At 46.2% G+C, this 17189-nt stretch overlaps 6 non-coding genes across 6 annotated transcripts; 4 read left to right on the forward strand and 2 right to left on the reverse strand.

The window, feature by feature from the left end:
- Positions 1–3173: 3173 nt before the first annotated feature.
- Positions 3174–3255, reverse strand: TRNAS-UGA (transfer RNA serine (anticodon UGA)). Its single transcript has one exon. It is a non-coding gene; the product is annotated as a tRNA-Ser (tRNA).
- Positions 3256–6178: 2923 nt separating this feature from the next.
- On the forward strand, positions 6179–6286 carry TRNAL-CAA (transfer RNA leucine (anticodon CAA)). Its single transcript has 2 exons — positions 6179–6216; positions 6241–6286. It is a non-coding gene; the product is annotated as a tRNA-Leu (tRNA).
- Positions 6287–9605: 3319 nt separating this feature from the next.
- Positions 9606–9715, forward strand: TRNAL-CAA (transfer RNA leucine (anticodon CAA)). The gene is made up of 2 exons: positions 9606–9643; positions 9670–9715. It is a non-coding gene; the product is annotated as a tRNA-Leu (tRNA).
- A 5735-nt stretch (positions 9716–15450) lies between these two features.
- Positions 15451–15522, forward strand: TRNAQ-CUG (transfer RNA glutamine (anticodon CUG)). The gene has a single exon. It is a non-coding gene; the product is annotated as a tRNA-Gln (tRNA).
- Positions 15523–15825: 303 nt separating this feature from the next.
- On the reverse strand, positions 15826–15897 carry TRNAD-GUC (transfer RNA aspartic acid (anticodon GUC)). Its single transcript has one exon. It is a non-coding gene; the product is annotated as a tRNA-Asp (tRNA).
- Positions 15898–16211: 314 nt separating this feature from the next.
- Positions 16212–16283, forward strand: TRNAD-GUC (transfer RNA aspartic acid (anticodon GUC)). Its single transcript has one exon. It is a non-coding gene; the product is annotated as a tRNA-Asp (tRNA).
- The last annotated feature ends 906 nt before the right edge of the window (positions 16284–17189 follow it).

Below are 17189 nucleotides of genomic sequence, written 5' to 3' on the forward strand. Positions count from 1 at the left end.
ATGGACATTGCTCTGCAACTCACTCCAATGCTCCCAACCATCAACCACATGGACCCTTGACACAGGTATACTTCAGGTTTTTACCTAAAGACATGTCATATCACCTGTAGCCATACCAATATTATCAGCCAGGCACAATCAAGGACACGCACAAGTAGTTCCTTCCCCGCCAACATCTTCTGTATGGACCTGTAACATACTTGGTTGTAGTGGGTCGTAAATCCACAATTACTGGGCATTCTCCAATGTTCAGCCCCTAGTGCCTAGTCCTCCATATAAAGAAGTCAGGACTGTGGAGTTGGAGTCGTGGAGGTCACAGTTGTAACCAATTTGTCTAGAACTGGAGTCAGAAAAAAGTTACCGACTACAAATGAAAACTTTAAGATTAAATGATTATTTGCCTGCTGGTCCCTCTATTGATCTCCAGTATTTTGGCAAATTTTTACACCCCGCGCAGTACTGGCTGTCTTGTGTTATCGTGCAGTGTCAAAAAGGAAACTATCAGACACTCTTTAAGGGCTCCTTCACACGGAGTTTACGCACCGCTCAGTAGGACACGTATACACGAGCGCTTCAAAACACATCCCATTCACTTCAATGGGAGCGCGTGTAAAGCTGGCTTTATGCGGAGCATAAACTCTGTGTGAAGGGGCCCTAATACTGATCTGTATCTGTAGGCAGATAATAAGTTCATGCAAGATACAGGCACATAGATAACAACCCTGAGCACCCGACACCCTTGTATGAGCCAAAGGGTATCAGTCCTGTTCACACATGTGACATTACCGGCCATACTCACAGATTAGGCTTCCAACAAACTGTGATGCAGTGGCTGCACTTTATACAGCACCCCTTCATCCTGGTGTAAGTCAGGTGTCATGCTACAGTCAGGACAAGGACGCACCATAGGGCGTCTCCAAAAACATCCTTCATGATACAACGCCTAGATGTAACCAACATTTTACCATAACCTGTTACACTGGCAATGGAAACATAATCCAAACACTTTGCACTGCAAACGGTTACACAGACCTGGAAAAGGTCACCAAACAAGTATAACACCGAATAAATACTGGTACAAATGGGGTGTTAGCCAGTCTGAGACAGCAGGATTTAGGATAACCCTTCACCTCCTTACAGGGTTTTACTTTATCCAATATATAGTTGGCCACTCGACTGAAGGAGCTGGGTAGTCTGAACACGGGAGGGCGATTTTATGAACGAAAGGTAGAGTTCATTGTAATTGGGTGAGGGGAATAGGGTGGAGTAGTGCGGGGACATTTATCAAACATCCATTGTGCCCTGGAAAAGGATGTAATTGAATGGGGTCACATTACAACTCTAATGAAGTACTGATACATTTTATTTATATGACTTTTGAGTTCCAATGTGACCCCATTCCCCTATGTTAATTCAGGTCAATAAAACGATTTTTGGTTGCGTTATGGGAGTCTCAAACAAACTTGCCATATAGCCCCAGCCTTACTCACTTGCTTATTTGCACAAATCCTTAAGAAAATCCCCTGAAGCAACCTCAGTAAGCCTAAATGAGACCGCGCTGTTCTAGTGTTTAGATACTGACATAACGGGCACATTTATTAAAGGGGTTGTCCCATCACAAGGATCCTATCTATACTGCTTGTTAATGTGGATTTAAGAATTTTCCTAAATACTCTGCTTCAGCAAAACTGCTTTGTTTGTCCACTATCTTAATTTATTCACTTCATTGTTGACACTGCGTTTCTATGGCCCTTGGGATTATCTTCTCATTTCCCAAGTGATGTAGCTGCCTGCTCTCAGGGGGGAAGGAGGAGGGGCTAAGTGCACGGTAACAAGCCTGTGTCTGTAGCTGTTTCTGTGTCTGCACCACACGTGACCTAGCTTCCTGCTCTCAGATAAAGGAGGGGGGAAAAGAGTGCTGCTTTCTTATATAAAACAGCCTAAATCCTAGTGGGACCTGGTCCCTCTGCTCACTAGGATTTAGCTTTCTTATATAGAGCAGGCTAAAATCTAGTGAGCAGAAGGACCTGGTCCCTTAGCCCACTAGGATTTAGCCAACTCTATATAGAACAAGCTAAATCCAAGTGTGATAGGACCTTTGATGACATCACAGGCCCTAATCTTCCCATAGGATCACGCTGTGTCGCAGGCAGAGCTACACGCTAATTTGGAGGCAGAGCTAAACTGGAAGGTAGTCGGACAGTGTGGCTTTGCATATGAAACCCCGCCCACCAATTGACGTCGAAAACCAGGAATAAAGAAGTCTTGGCAGCAGCGAAGACTGGTGAGCAAGGGACATGGGAATACCCCTTTAAGCTAATTGCACCTTTATGAGGTCTTTATCTGACCTACACTTCATTTATGAAGCATTTGCACTTCTTTTCCGTGCCCTCATCACTTTTGCTTTATTGGCGAGAAAAGGGGGGTGCGACCTAAAGGGAAAACCTTTTTATGCAGTTTATATGTTTTGCGCCTTTTTGAAAAAAGGGGCCAAAAAAAAAAAAAAAGGCGCAAATGCGCTCCAGTCCATGGGCAGCGTAAAAGAGTCCAACAGGTTAGAAAGGCCTTAGAAAAGGAGGCCAGAAGACGGGCGGACACTGACCGCCAGGCTTCTATCTCCTGTCCAGTTTCCCGGGCAGAAGACGGAAACCCACAAAGCGGAGACCGGGCGCAGGTGTTAACTCGCCCTAACATGCACAACATTTAACAAGGAGGTGCGGCCAACATCATAAATAAGCACCACAGTAAAACTAGTCTAAAATAAAAAGGTGCACCTCCGAAAAGTGTTTCCAAAAAAAGGGGCAGATTATAAAGAATGAAATTATATTATGTAATCTCAGCAGCTAATCCATGAGAAGGTTACACCTGCAGCAAGGGACCAAAGCAGACTTTGAGAAGTAAGATATATGGTGGGTATCTAAGAACAGCAGAGACATTCAAGGTTGTCACACCTACAGGGACACATAGACAAAAATAATATACTAATGAAGAGGCACATGTACGCAACTTAGATTTATGACCTTTATTCTACCTAATGAAATTTATTGATACGGTTTGCAATATTTGAACTTGGTGGAACTTGGTAACACGGTAAAACATATGCCATAAAAACTCAGATTGGTTCCCTTAGATTTGTTTTTGATAAGGGATCAACCTTATCCATAAAAGGCGAACGTAGTCGGCAGGATTCGAACCTGCGCGGGGAAACCCCAATGGATTTCAAGTCCATCGCCTTAACCACTCGGCCACGACTACATCACATGGTGAAAACCAGTTGCATAAAAATTTGCTTTACCTGCTCAGGTAATAGGCAGATTCATTTATTCAGGTGTGCTACAAAAATATAACAAAAAAACAAAGCAAGATACAAACACAAAAAAAACATATTCACCTGTTCCTGATGCTGCGGTATCCACCCAGGGTGGTCCGGGCGGCTGTCTTCTTGTTCATAAAATTCTCACTGTCTTTGACGTCCCAAGAAGACCCGAAGAATGGAAAGCCGAGCGCTAGTGTGAACCTAGTGTAAGGGATTATAATATTAGAGAGAAAGGAGAAGTTACTTGGAAACACTCCACAAATGGCCGGAGACTCTAGTGCCCTGTTATATGCAATAGAGCCCATCCTGCTTCTCTCAGACCAATCATGTGGCCTGTCAAATGGCATACACTACCCAAAAGTAGCCTCTGGTAGCCTTTTCCTAGGGTAGCCTGGAAAGCACTTTTATGCCCTTTTACAGCAAGGTCCATTGTAGAACAGATCACACCTGCAACCATTTACATCATCTGATATATAACTACATACATGTCAAGTTTTGTCAATCCAACATTTCTATGTGTCTATAATATATAATGTCGATACTGCAAGCTATACTTCGGATAGGCCATAAATATCTGATTGGTGGGAAAGGGGAAACAGCCAGCCCTCTCATGGATCAGCTGTCAGATAATGTATCTATACTGTACAATATACAGAGCTGGAAGTAGTAGACAATGCACCCTGTATAGTGTCTGGGCACCATTACTGCAGTCCAGCCCCTATTGAAATCAATGCTAAAGTAACGGCACAAAGAAAGCGTCCGGCTCCAAGACTATATACAGTACCTAGACGTCTTTAAGAAGGTTTATGTCTGATAACATTATTTCAGCTACAACTCATGGCCCTGACATAACATGACCTGGTCACTAACATCCTTACTATGTTTTCACCTTGTTTATACTGAAACATATACTATTAATATTCTATTGATATTTTTGTTATTGTGTACTGGATTGAACGTGAAATCTGTCATTTTACATATTATCTTACGTCCTGCCTGCCACACTAGTAACTAAACACTAGACGCAGTCCGATGTAAGTAACGTTATAGACAGTGGGGTCAGGGTGGCCATTATACTGTAGGTGCAGCAGCAGCCGCCGTCACACTTAGGTTTAGTTCACACATAAAAAACACACAGCTTATTTTGGCACCAGAAAAAAATGCTTCCTAATTAGGAAGCGTTTATTTTGACCTTGGCACGCTTTTTGTGGAGTGTTTTTTTTGTAAAAACTGCTTCCAGGCGGTTTTCCCATCCGTTAAGAGAACGGGCCGCAAAAAATGCATTGCGTTTTTTTACCGCGCTTTTTTTTGGTAAAAAACACACAACTTTTTTTTGCAAAAAAACGCGTGGTAAAAAACGCTTCCCATTCACTTCTATTGCTTTCTTCAGGCGGAAGACACCTGAAGAAAGGTCATGTCACTTCTATTTCTCTGCTAGCAGTCTCCATAGACTAACATTGTATGGAGGAGGAAATGACGTGGATTCCGCTGTCAAAATCCTCCTCCATGTCGCCCTTACAGTCCACCGACCCCCAATCCAGAGACCCTCAGGATTTGCAGGTGTAACATAAAATATATACTCACTGGCGCTGTGGTTTCCGCTGTCGCAGTCAGTTCAGTCACACACCGTGCTTCAGTCCTCAGGGCACATGCACCCCACATGTTTAGCCGCAGTGTTCTCTGGAGAGGGACCCATGACATACTGTATATGTGAGTGACATCATCGACCCCGCGTCCACTGAAGCCGCTAATTGGTCTCAGCGATCACATGGGGTGCAGGGCTTCTGGGAAATAAGCAACAGGCTGTGGTATAGGACACTGGAACGCCCTGGTCCCTCTAGAGATGTGCAATCCCTGGATATTCTCTTTAGGAAAAATGTCCCATATTGGTCTCCGTACAGTATAATGTCCCTTAGTGGCCTCCATACAGTATAATGTCCCATATTGGCCTCCGTACAGTATAATGTCCCTTAGTGGCCTACATAGAGTACAAGGTCTCACAGTAGCCCCTTCTCACACTATAATGCCCTATAGTAGCCCATACAGCTTTCTTTACAAATTTTCCACAAATGAGGGTTTGCAAGAAGTTTTTGTTACACTCTGGTGCAGGGGTGAACCTAGCTTTTTTGCCGCCAGAGGCGGACGACAGAAAGGACCTGCTCTCTGCTAAGCGTGAAGGGAGGCCGCTGAAGCAGCGCTGCGTCCACAATGCCTCCCCAATCCACCGCTCGCTTTCCGTGCCAGGCTGCCGAGACGGTGACGCTAAGCCAGTCCAGGACAGCTTGTCCTGGACTGGCTTAGGTCAGCAAAAATGCCGCCGCAAATCTACGTTTGTATTCAAACACATAGAAAGCCAGGACATAGTGTTAACAGCTCCTTGCACATAGCGGCTATGGAGATCTATATATGAGCACACTGCCACCTAGTGGTCATACGCCTGTAGTGCCCTATGTGCTATAACCACAGACCTGCGGCCATTAGCCCTCTCTGGTAGCCACAGCCTCCATATATACAGCCTCCACCTCTGATATGATCTCGTCTCACTATGACGTGCGGCCATTATCAGAATTCTTTCCCTCTTGTTACGTACGTGCCCATTCCCTAAGCCTACGTTAGTCCGGGGAACGCTGGCACGGCATAAAAAGTCTTTTCACATGAAGCTTCAGTTCCCCATGTCTCCAAGTGACTCATAGCTGGAGAAGTGAGCGCTAAACCATGACCAAGACATTCCTGAGGTAAGTGCGGGCGCTATAACCGCTGCGTGAGACATTTTCCCGCCTCATAATGGTGTACTGACGTCATGGAAGGATAGAAGGCAGCGAGTAGAGCCATCTGCAATCAGTGAGCGCTTCTCGTCGTGGTGTCAGGATGGCCGAGTGGTCTAAGGCGCCAGACTCAAGAGGCTTCTCTTCCCTAACTGGGTGTTCTGGTCTCCGAATGGAGGCGTGGGTTCAAATCCCACTTCTGACACATCTCTTTTTTTTTTTTTCTTTTTTTGTTTAAGGATAAAATACCATTTATTTTTCTCATATTATTTCTTAATACAATCCCTGGTAGAATATTTAAGCATTTAATTTAATATGACACATGTGCAGTGGTTCCTTTATATTACTAGTGCTAATGATATTTTAGAGTTATTATTATCGGTGGTATTTTTTTGCTGGCGTGTTTAGTACGGTGGTACTTTTGCGTATCTTCCATATTTAGTACTGTGTTGTGTCAATGTGCGGTGAGTCCCTGAATTATTGCAGGTGCAATAGTATAGGATAGTATAGGGAATAACCATTATCAATCACTATCAGGCAATGGGTTCAGTTCTGGTGAGCCGCGAGCAATCCAAGAAATGAAGCCATCGCATGGACTGTGATTCTCAGACTCCCAAAGACCTCGACCGACTGATCCCTCCCCCCACGCACACAGTATTATGCCCCATAGTGGCCCCTGCACGCACTATCATACCCCATAGTGGCTCCTGCACACACTATTATAACCCATAGTTGCCCCTGCGCACAGTATTATGTTCCATAGTGGCCCCTACACACAGTATTATGCCCTACAGTGGCCCCTGCACACACTATTATGCCCCATAGTGGCCCCTAAACACTATTATGCCCCATAGTGGCCCCTGCACACAGTATTATGCCCCATAGTGGCCCCTGCACACACTATTATGCCCCATAGTGGCCCCTGCACACAGTATTATGCTCCATAGTGGCCCATGCACACTGTAGTATTATTCTCCATAGTGGCCCCTGCACACACTATTGTGCCCCATTGTGGACCACCCATGAACTATTATTGTTCTCTGGGGTCTTTTCCGACCCCAGATTATAATAATGGGAGACTCAGGGGAGGATACAAACATAAAAAGCACTGTTACTTACCTCTCCCTGGCTCCAGCGCACTCTCCGGAGATGTCGGCCATCTTCAATGATGGAAGAGACGTCACTTGAGCTGGGGATTTCGTCACGACGCATAAGGACACCAGCCCCGGCCCATGTGACATCTATGATGTCACCAAGTAGGCCCGAAAGCCTGCCGGGTAACAGTGTTTTTTATGTTCCCTCAATCCTCCTAGGCCTCTGATCATTATTCTTGGGAGTCTGAAAAGACCTCCGAGTATAATGGTAGCGGTATTTGTGGGGTTCGCAGGCCCCTGGCCTCATTTACCGATCCAGGCTCCTACTCACAGCCTTCGCAGAAGAAGAAGCTCTAGCGGCCGTGAGCAAGGAGCCAGGATTGGTAAGTAAATAGGGCCTGTTACCGGCTGGAGTTACTCCAACATGTAATGGACTATTAAAAAAACAAAAAAGAAATCCATAGCAGCTGCCGCTGGGCTCCCTAATATCCCAGGCCCAGTGGCAGCCGCTACCACAGATACCCCCATATTTATGCCCCTGGCCATACGTCTGTACCTCCCAGTCGTTATGGATTCAGCGGGACAGTCCTGGATTCCAGCTGCTGTCCCACTGTCCCAGTCAGCAGAAGGTAACGGTATGTCCTGTCTTCCAGAAGATGCAGATGAGTTAAATACAATATTGAAGCAGGGAGTCCTCCGCTTCTTGCTTTACCATTTGGCCACGGACTCTGCTCTGGGGGCTGTAGGTGCGATGTAGTCATGTCATTTATATCGCACATGGAGGTCTAGGAAGTCTCCAGGACCAGAGTCAGCAGAGGAATGGGTTGGGGTGAATTTTCGTTTATTACTGTGGGGGCAACTGTGGCTGAAAGGGGTCATTAAACCGAGTGGGAAACTGGAGGGGGTCATTATAATGTGGGGCAATCTATGTCAGGCTAACTGTTATACTATGTGGGGGCACAAAGAGAATTTGATGGGAATGGTCAGAGTCAAAGTGGAAGTGAGTGGGGTCAAATTCCATTCTGTCCTTTCAGCCCTCTCTTGCGCTTTAACAATGGACTGGTGATACAGTGTTTTGGTCATAACATGGCGACTGGATGATAAATGGGGCTGTAACCCCACTCATCCATCACCGACCTCTGTTGAAAAACACTGTATACAAGGCACATAGTGGGAAAGCCGACAATGCACTGAATTCAACGCACTGTCGGCTTTCCAGAGGTATATAAAACCGCATGTGCCTGAGGACATGAAAGGTCCTCTTTAAAGGGGTTGTCCAGGCAAAAATGTGCAACCCAATTAAAAAGAACCCCCATACCTTTCCACTGTGCTTTGGTGCCTCCCAGCCACGGTCCAGTGATGACATCCGCCGGAAGCCACACGTGACTGCTGAGACCAATCAGTGGCTTCAACGGAACTCAGAAAGAGACCATGCCGGAGCAGAAGTGGCGGACCGTGCTGGGAGGAGACCAGAGCACTGGGGAGAGGTGAGTATGATTTTTTTATTATTTTTATAATTGCCTGGACAAACTCTATAAACTATTCAGTCTCCAGCCTCATATGATGTGTAGGCCATCATAAAGTAGGTCAGGGCAGTCCTGTGCATAATATTAGGGCGGTGTGACTTGTTATATCTATATGCCTATTAGTATGGGATTTCAAAACGAAAAATGAAATAATATGCTCTAGTGCCACCTTTTGGAAGATAGCACCCTATAGATCAATGCCGCATCCCTATGACCTCTACACCTATCCCACCAGGTCCCTGCTTTCACTAATAAGGGACAATAACCACAAACCAACAGTCTGCAGATGGGTTTCTCTTCCTTTTGGTGGAGATATTCTAGTTTGGCTCTAGTTTACAATTATTTTTATTATGGTTTTGAAAAGACTTCAATAAGGTCCTTATTGGGGAGCCGGAGCCGACCTGTAATAATGCACCAAATATAATGTGACACATAGATAGGTCATGTAAGGCCCGGTTCACATCTGCGTTCAGGGATTCGGAAACCCATGCGCAAATGTGAACCGGACCTAAGAAAAGTTACAGCAAGAGAGTGAAAATAAGGGAACATAGAAACCAAAGAGAAATACTTATAGTATGACGACAAGATCTACAGAAAACAGGAAGTCTCAGTATATTATACAGCCTAGTGGACGGTGTCAGAATTTCTCTTATAAACTAAATGGTAAGTACCAATACATACTTGGTCATTTTTACAGTCCTCCCACTTTTCTAATGAGAATGGTGGAGTCCAAATCCTGTGACTGGAGAGGTCAGACCACAGAAGATCCGACATGTATGGAGTATCCATTGGCTCTGGAATACACATTAGTAGTTGGGATTTTCCTCTGACTTGCTTGTATTTGTTGACTAAGCAGATCCAGCCGTCAGTAAATACAGATCACGTTCCACCTGTAGAACCAGTTGTCAGGATGGCCGAGCGGTCTAAGGCGCCAGACTCAAGATAGTATCTTCCCCAGTGGATGGGTGTTCTGGTCTCCGAATGGAGGCGTGGGTTCAAATCCCACTTCTGACACATCCTTTTGACTACGCAGGTATTTACCTGTTGGTCTTCTCTCCTTATTTTCTCCACCTGGGTGTAACTGTAACCTACGGGGTGTGTACTGTGGCACGTTATACTCATTGCGAACCAATGCATGTGAATTATCTTTTTTAGAACAAAAACATTTCAAAAAATTCCAGCAAAACAAGAACATGCTTAGTCATTTAGGCCTAATTCACATGGTATCCAAAGTTGGTATCCAGTAGGATAGTATACAACCATATATCTTTAGAGAGGCGTAAACCTGACATTGACTCACAATAGAAAAAATGTTTATTGTGCAGTAGACATTATTTTTTGTATATTGTGTGCATTTCAATAAAGTTTTGAATTACAGAAACTTGACATATACTGACCGAACACATGCCAAAAGTATACCCTGTGACAGGGCGTAAATACCATAGCAAAGACTGGGAACGATTAGTAAACGTTTGACTTGGGCCCTCCCTCACGGCATTGCACCTCCTTTCCTGCCCCCCACACAGTTTAATGCAGGGGTCCTCAAACTTTTCAAACAGGGGCCAGTTCACTGTCCCTCAAACCAGTGGAGGGCCGAAATATAGTTAGAAAAAAAATAAATTAAGATTATATACTCTACAGTAGCGCCCCCCCCCCCCCAGTATTATATGCTCCTCAGTATAATCCCCCACCCCACTGTATTATATGCTCCTCATTACGCCCCCCAACCCCACTGTATTATATGTTCCTCATTACCCCCCCTCTATTATATGCTCCTCATTACGCCCCCCCCACTATATTATATGTTCCTCAGTACTCCCTGCTATATTATATGCTCCTCATTACATCTCCCCACCCCACTGTATTATATGCTCCTCATTACGCCCCCCCCACTGTATTATATGCTCCTCATTACGCCCCCCCACTCCACTGTATTATATGCTCCTCATCACCCCCCTCCCCCACCCCACTGTATTATATGCTCCTCAGTACACCCCCCACCTTACTGTATTATATGCTCCTCATTACGCCTCCCCCCCACTGTATTATATGCTCCTCATTACGCCTCCCCCCCACTGTATTATATGCTCCTCATTACGCCTCCCCCCCACTGTATTATATGCTCCTCATTACGCCCCCCCACTCCACTGTATTATATGCTCCTCATTACACCTCCCCCCACTGTATTATATGCTCCTCATTACGCCTCCCCCCACTGTATTATATGCTCCTCATTACGCCTCCCCCCACTGTATTATATGCTCCTCATTACGCCTCCCCCCACTGTATTATATGCTCCTCATTACGCCTCCCCCCCACTGTATTATATGCTCCTCATTACGCCTCCCCCCCACTGTATTATATGCTTCTCATTACGCCTCCCCCCCACTGTATTATATGCTCCTCATTACGCCTCCCCCCCACTGTATTATATGCTTCTCATTACGCCTCCCCCCCCACTGTATTATATGCTCCTCATTACACCTCCCCCCCACTGTATTATATGCTCCTCATTACGCCTCCCCCCCACTGTATTATATGCTTCTCATTACGCCTCCCCCCCCCACTGTATTATATGCTCCTCATTACACCTCCCCCCCACTGTATTATATGCTCCTCAGTATAATCCCCCACCCCACTGTATTATATGCTCCTCATTACGCCCCCCAACCCCACTGTATTATATGTTCCTCATTACCCCCCCTCTATTATATGCTCCTCATTACGCCCCCCCCACTATATTATATGTTCCTCAGTACTCCCTGCTATATTATATGCTCCTCATTACACCCCCCCACCCCACTGTATTATATGCTCCTCATTACGCCCACCCACTCCACTGTATTATATGCTCCTCATCACCCCCCTCCCCCACCCCACTGTATTATATGCTCCTCAGTACACCCCCCACCTTACTGTATTATATGCTCCTCATTACGCCTCCCCCCCACTGTATTATATGCTCCTCATTACGCCTCCCCCCCACTGTATTATATGCTTCTCATTACACCTCCCCCCCACTGTATTATATGCTCCTCATTACGCCCCCCCACTCCACTGTATTATATGCTCCTCATTACACCTCCCCCCACTGTATTATATGCTCCTCATTACGCCTCCCCCCACTGTATTATATGCTCCTCATTACGCCTCCCCCCCACTGTAGTATATGCTCCTCATTACGCCTCCCCCCCACTGTATTATATGCTTCTCATTACGCCTCCCCCCCACTGTATTATATGCTCCTCATTACGCCTCCCCCCCACTGTATTATATGCTTCTCATTACGCCTCCCCCCCACTGTATTATATGCTCCTCATTACGCCCCCCCACTCCACTGTATTATATGCTCCTCATTACACCTCCCCCCACTGTATTATATGCTCCTCATTACGCCTCCCCCCACTGTATTATATGCTCCTCATTACGCCTCCCCCCCACTGTATTATATGCTCCTCATTACGCCTCCCCCCCACTGTATTATATGCTTCTCATTACGCCTCCCCCCCACTGTATTATATGCTCCTCATTACGCCTCCCCCCCACTGTATTATATGCTTCTCATTACGCCTCCCCCCCCACTGTATTATATGCTCCTCATTACACCTCCCCCCCACTGTATTATATGCTCCTCATTACGCCTCCCCCCCACTGTATTATATGCTTCTCATTACGCCTCCCCCCCCACTGTATTATATGCTCCTCATTACACCTCCCCCCCACTGTATTATATGCTCCTCAGTATAATCCCCCACCCCACTGTATTATATGCTCCTCATTACGCCCCCCCCCACTATATTATATGTTCCTCAGTACTCCCTGCTATATTATATGCTCCTCATTACACCCCCCCACCCCACTGTATTATATGCTCCTCATTACGCCCCCCCCCCACTGTATTATATGCTCCTCATTACGCCCCCCCACTCCACTGTATTATATGCTCCTCATCACCCCCCTCCCCCACCCCACTGTATTATATGCTCCTCAGTACACCCCCCACCTTACTGTATTATATGCTCCTCATTACGCCTCCCCCCCACTGTATTATATGCTCCTCATTACGCCTCCCCCCCACTGTATTATATGCTCCTCATTACGCCTCCCCCCCACTGTATTATATGCTCCTCATTACGCCCCCCCACTCCACTGTATTATATGCTCCTCATTACGCCTCCCCCCCACTGTATTATATGCTCCTCATTACGCCCCCCACTCCACTGTATTATATGCTCCTCATTACGCCTCCCCCCCACTGTATTATATGCTCCTCGTTACGCCTCCCCCCCACTGTATTATATGCTTCTCATTACGCCTCCCCCCCACTGTATTATATGCTCCTCATTACGCCTCCCCCCCACTGTATTATATGCTTCTCATTACGCCTCCCCCCCACTGTATTATATGCTCCTCAGTATAATCCCCCACCCCACTGTATTATATGCTCCTCATTACGCCTCCCCCCCACTGTATTATATGCTTCTCATTACGCCTCCCCCCCACTGTATTATATGCTCCTCATTACGCCTCCCCCCCACTGTATTATATGCTTCTCATTACGCCTCCCCCCCACTGTATTATATGCTCCTCATTACGCCTCCCCCCCACTGTATTATATGCTTCTCATTACGCCTCCCCCCCACTGTATTATATGCTCCTCATTACGCCTCCCCCCCACTGTATTATATGCTTCTCATTACGCCTCCCCCCACTGTATTATATGCTCCTCATTACGCCTCCCCCCCACTGTATTATATGCTTCTCATTACGCCTCCCCCCCACTGTATTATATGCTCCTCATTACGCCTCCCCCCCACTGTATTATATGCTTCTCATTACGCCTCCCCCCCACTGTATTATATGCTCCTCATTACGCCTCCCCCCCACTGTATTATATGCTTCTCATTACGCCTCCCCCCACTGTATTATATGCTCCTCATTACGCCTCCCCCCCACTGTATTATATGCTTCTCATTACGCCTCCCCCCCACTGTATTATATGCTTCTCAGTACAACAAACACAGACATACATCGGGGCAGAGGTCACTCTCTGCAGTCAGTGTAGGCCGTGCAACTGCGGCCTACACTGACAGCTTTCAATTGTATGTGCAGCGATCCGCTCACTATCGGGGAATCGGATTCCCCGTTAGTGAGCGATCCAGGCGATTGCGCGCGGGACACATGCGGAGGGCCAGATAAATGTCTTTGGCGGGCCGTAGTTTAAGGACCCCTGGTTTAATGTTCCATTTAAACACACTATAATGTCCAATAGCGGACCCTCTTTTACAGTATAATGTCCAATAGTGGCCCCTCCTCACAGTATAATGCCCCATTGTGGTGCCAACACTGTTAGTTGCAAATACTGCAAAAATTTGGGGTTCAGGAAAAACAGAAATTTTAGGGGTACAGCACCCACAAAATATTATCATACTCTGGGGTCTTTTCAGACCCCACAATATATTGATCAGAGGCCCATAAAAACCAGTGGTACTTACCTCTCCTGGGCTTCACTGCGACTCACTGCTGTTTTCAGTCCTCTTCAGCGATGTCAATGACGTAGGTTACGCTGGCATTATGCTTTGCAACACCGTCCTGACCCACGTAACTTACATGTCTCTCACAACCACAGAAGGTGGGAAGCTTTCAATCTGACTAACTGGTTACTTACCTTACCTTACGTCACCATATACAGCTTGGTGCTGTTCTCCCCTTTTTGTCTCCACATGACATCTGTGACATCACTACTAGACTCGAAGACAGCAGGGAGATTAGTTCTGAAGCCCAGGAGAGGTGAGTAACATTGTTTTTTATGTTTTCTCACCTACTCTGGGCCTCTGATCATTTTACTCCTGGGTCTGAAGAGACCGTAGAGTATAATAATAGCAGTATTTGTTGGGGTTCGCTCAACAAATACTCTTGCCGCGGTCCCACAGCCTTATTTACCGATCCCAGCAACGTGATGTAAGATACATAGGGCCCCCTGGAGGGAAGAAGGGGAAGTGGAGGTGGCCGTGAGCAGGACAGGGATTGGTAAGTAGATAGAGTTACTTGCTGGGGTAACTTCAGTAGGTAATGACCTATTGAATAAAAAACAAATCACAGCAAAATCCGCAACAAAAAAAAGCTGTGGGGCCTCAGCCTTAGGCTCTTTGCACTTTATTTGGCATAAATTGTGCATTTTTAGTTAAGGGAGGCACCTGTGACCCCGACACTGGATGTAGTTACAGGGGAGGGCACCTGTGGCCCCGGCACTGGATGTAGTTATAAGGAAGGGCACCTGTGGCCCCGGCACTGGATGTAGTTATAAGGGAGGGAACCTGTGGCCCCGGCACTGGATGTAGTTATAGGGGAGGGCACCTGTGGCCCCGACACTGGATGTAGTTATAGGGGAGGGCACCTGTGGCCCCCAGCACTGGATTGTAGTTATAGGGGAGGGCACCTGTGGCCCCCAGCACTGGATTGTAGTTATAGGGGAGGGCACCTGTGGCCCCCAGCACTGGATGTTGTTATAAGGGAGGGAACCTGTGGCCCTGGCACTGGATGTAGTTATAAGGGAGGGCACCTGTGGCTCTAGCTGCATCCAGTCTCAGGTGTCTGGTGCTTTCAATTTCCAGTTTAAGGCCTGAATTGACTTACTAAATAGATAATAAAAGAAAACAATCAACATACGCTTAAAAATTCGCATGATATGGGAGGCTGGACGTGTACATCGTATGAGAGAGTAACTTACAGCTCTATCACGCAAGTAAGGTTCCATGGTGTAATGGTTAGCACTCTGGACTCTGAATCCAGCGATCCGAGTTCAAATCTCGGTGGGACCTGAATTTTTTTTTCCCGTCTGCATTTTTAGCTATACTTTTCCAACATTGAAAAACCTAGCTAAAAAAAAAAATCACAGATTTTATTTTTAGCTTTATTTGTGTCAGTACTAGCATTGTAACACTAGCATCAGATAGGAAGATGTGTATGCTGAAAGCAAGAAGAGGCTTTCTTATCCAGTATAATCCCACAATTTTATATATTATGAATTCACTCGGCTAAAGAGACCCAACATCCCAAATATACGTGAACGCAAACCACAACTGTTAGTATAAAGATTAAGGGAGAAAAAAAAAACCTTCAGCCTCCCCGTCGGGGAATCGAACCCCGGTCTCCCGCGTGACAGGCGGGGATACTTACCACTATACTAACGAGGATTGGCTTACGTGTGCTTCTGTATTTTCTATTGTTAAAGATGCCAGTACACGCCCACTTATTGGCCACATATCACTCATGCGCAGAAGCTAAAACGATCAGGTTACCATGGGTTGCTCCTTCCTGCTCAGTATACTGTAACAATGTCCGCACATGTAAACCTGGACACTGACACGTGCAGTGTAAATAAGTCTATTGCCCAGACGAACAGATTTAGGTGAAGGTTTATATAATGTAGAGTGGACTGTACATTGTACTGCTGAGAGTTATTGCCACAATCTACTGGCACCCTAATTTCGATGACTCTTTGTGCCAATCCTCGTTAGTATAGTGGTGAGTATCCCCGCCTGTCACGCGGGAGACCGGGGTTCGATTCCCCGACGGGGAGGCTAAGAATTTTTTAGTTTTTTTTTTTTCCTCTATCAAGCATTGTTAAGAAATATATAGAATTTCCTTTCTGTACAACCCAGTCGTCCTGGAGTGACGACCACTATGGGCCGCACTTGGTCTAGGGCAGGTTTGTTTACATTGGAAGATATAGTGGATCCTTACACTAGGGCTCTTTCACTATTTGCCTCTATGTAACTGAATGGCTTCATCATCAGCAGCCTAGTCCTTACCCTATTTGGTTCCCCCTTTGACTGCTTTTGATAAGGGGTGACGAGCCTTTACAAAGGGTCTAATCTCTACTATATACCAACTTCTCTCCCCCCAGAGGGACAAGAGCCCCCTATTCATAGCTATGCTAGGCTCACACTAGCGTTCAGGTTTCTGTCCTTCGGGTCCGCTGGGGGACCTGAAAAACAGAAACTCTATCTGTTTAAAAAGCTTACGTCATCTGCACTGCGCTTTCTGAAGTTTCTATACACATGAAAACCAAGGAACAATGTTGGATCTGTTGCACAAGCAACAAAGTCCAGTTATCTGTCGAGTTCCACTGAGATGTCCGTGCGTCATTTGGATTTGAAAGTGAAATGAAATCTGCAACAGAGCTTCTAATGCAGGTGTGAACAGAGCCTGATCGGAAATAAAGCATGAAAAAGCACCGTTACAGTTGTCCTCTGATGGACCAGAAGAACGGACAGAAAGCGCTAGTGTAAACCTAGTATAACAAGTACTGTGAGCCATGTCAGTGTTCTCCATCTTTATTCCTGGGCTATATGGTGCACACATGATCATAGTAACATCCTGTCTCTGGGGGTTGGGCTGTAGGCCCTTGTAATTGACATTGCAGGACATATAAAGCCACCGCACAAGAGGCCGATGTGTCAGAGTGGATGATGATAGCAGGGCA

Source organism: Leptodactylus fuscus, chromosome 7 (assembly GCF_031893055.1).
Source record: "Leptodactylus fuscus isolate aLepFus1 chromosome 7, aLepFus1.hap2, whole genome shotgun sequence".
NCBI classification, from domain to species: domain Eukaryota; kingdom Metazoa; phylum Chordata; class Amphibia; order Anura; family Leptodactylidae; genus Leptodactylus; species Leptodactylus fuscus.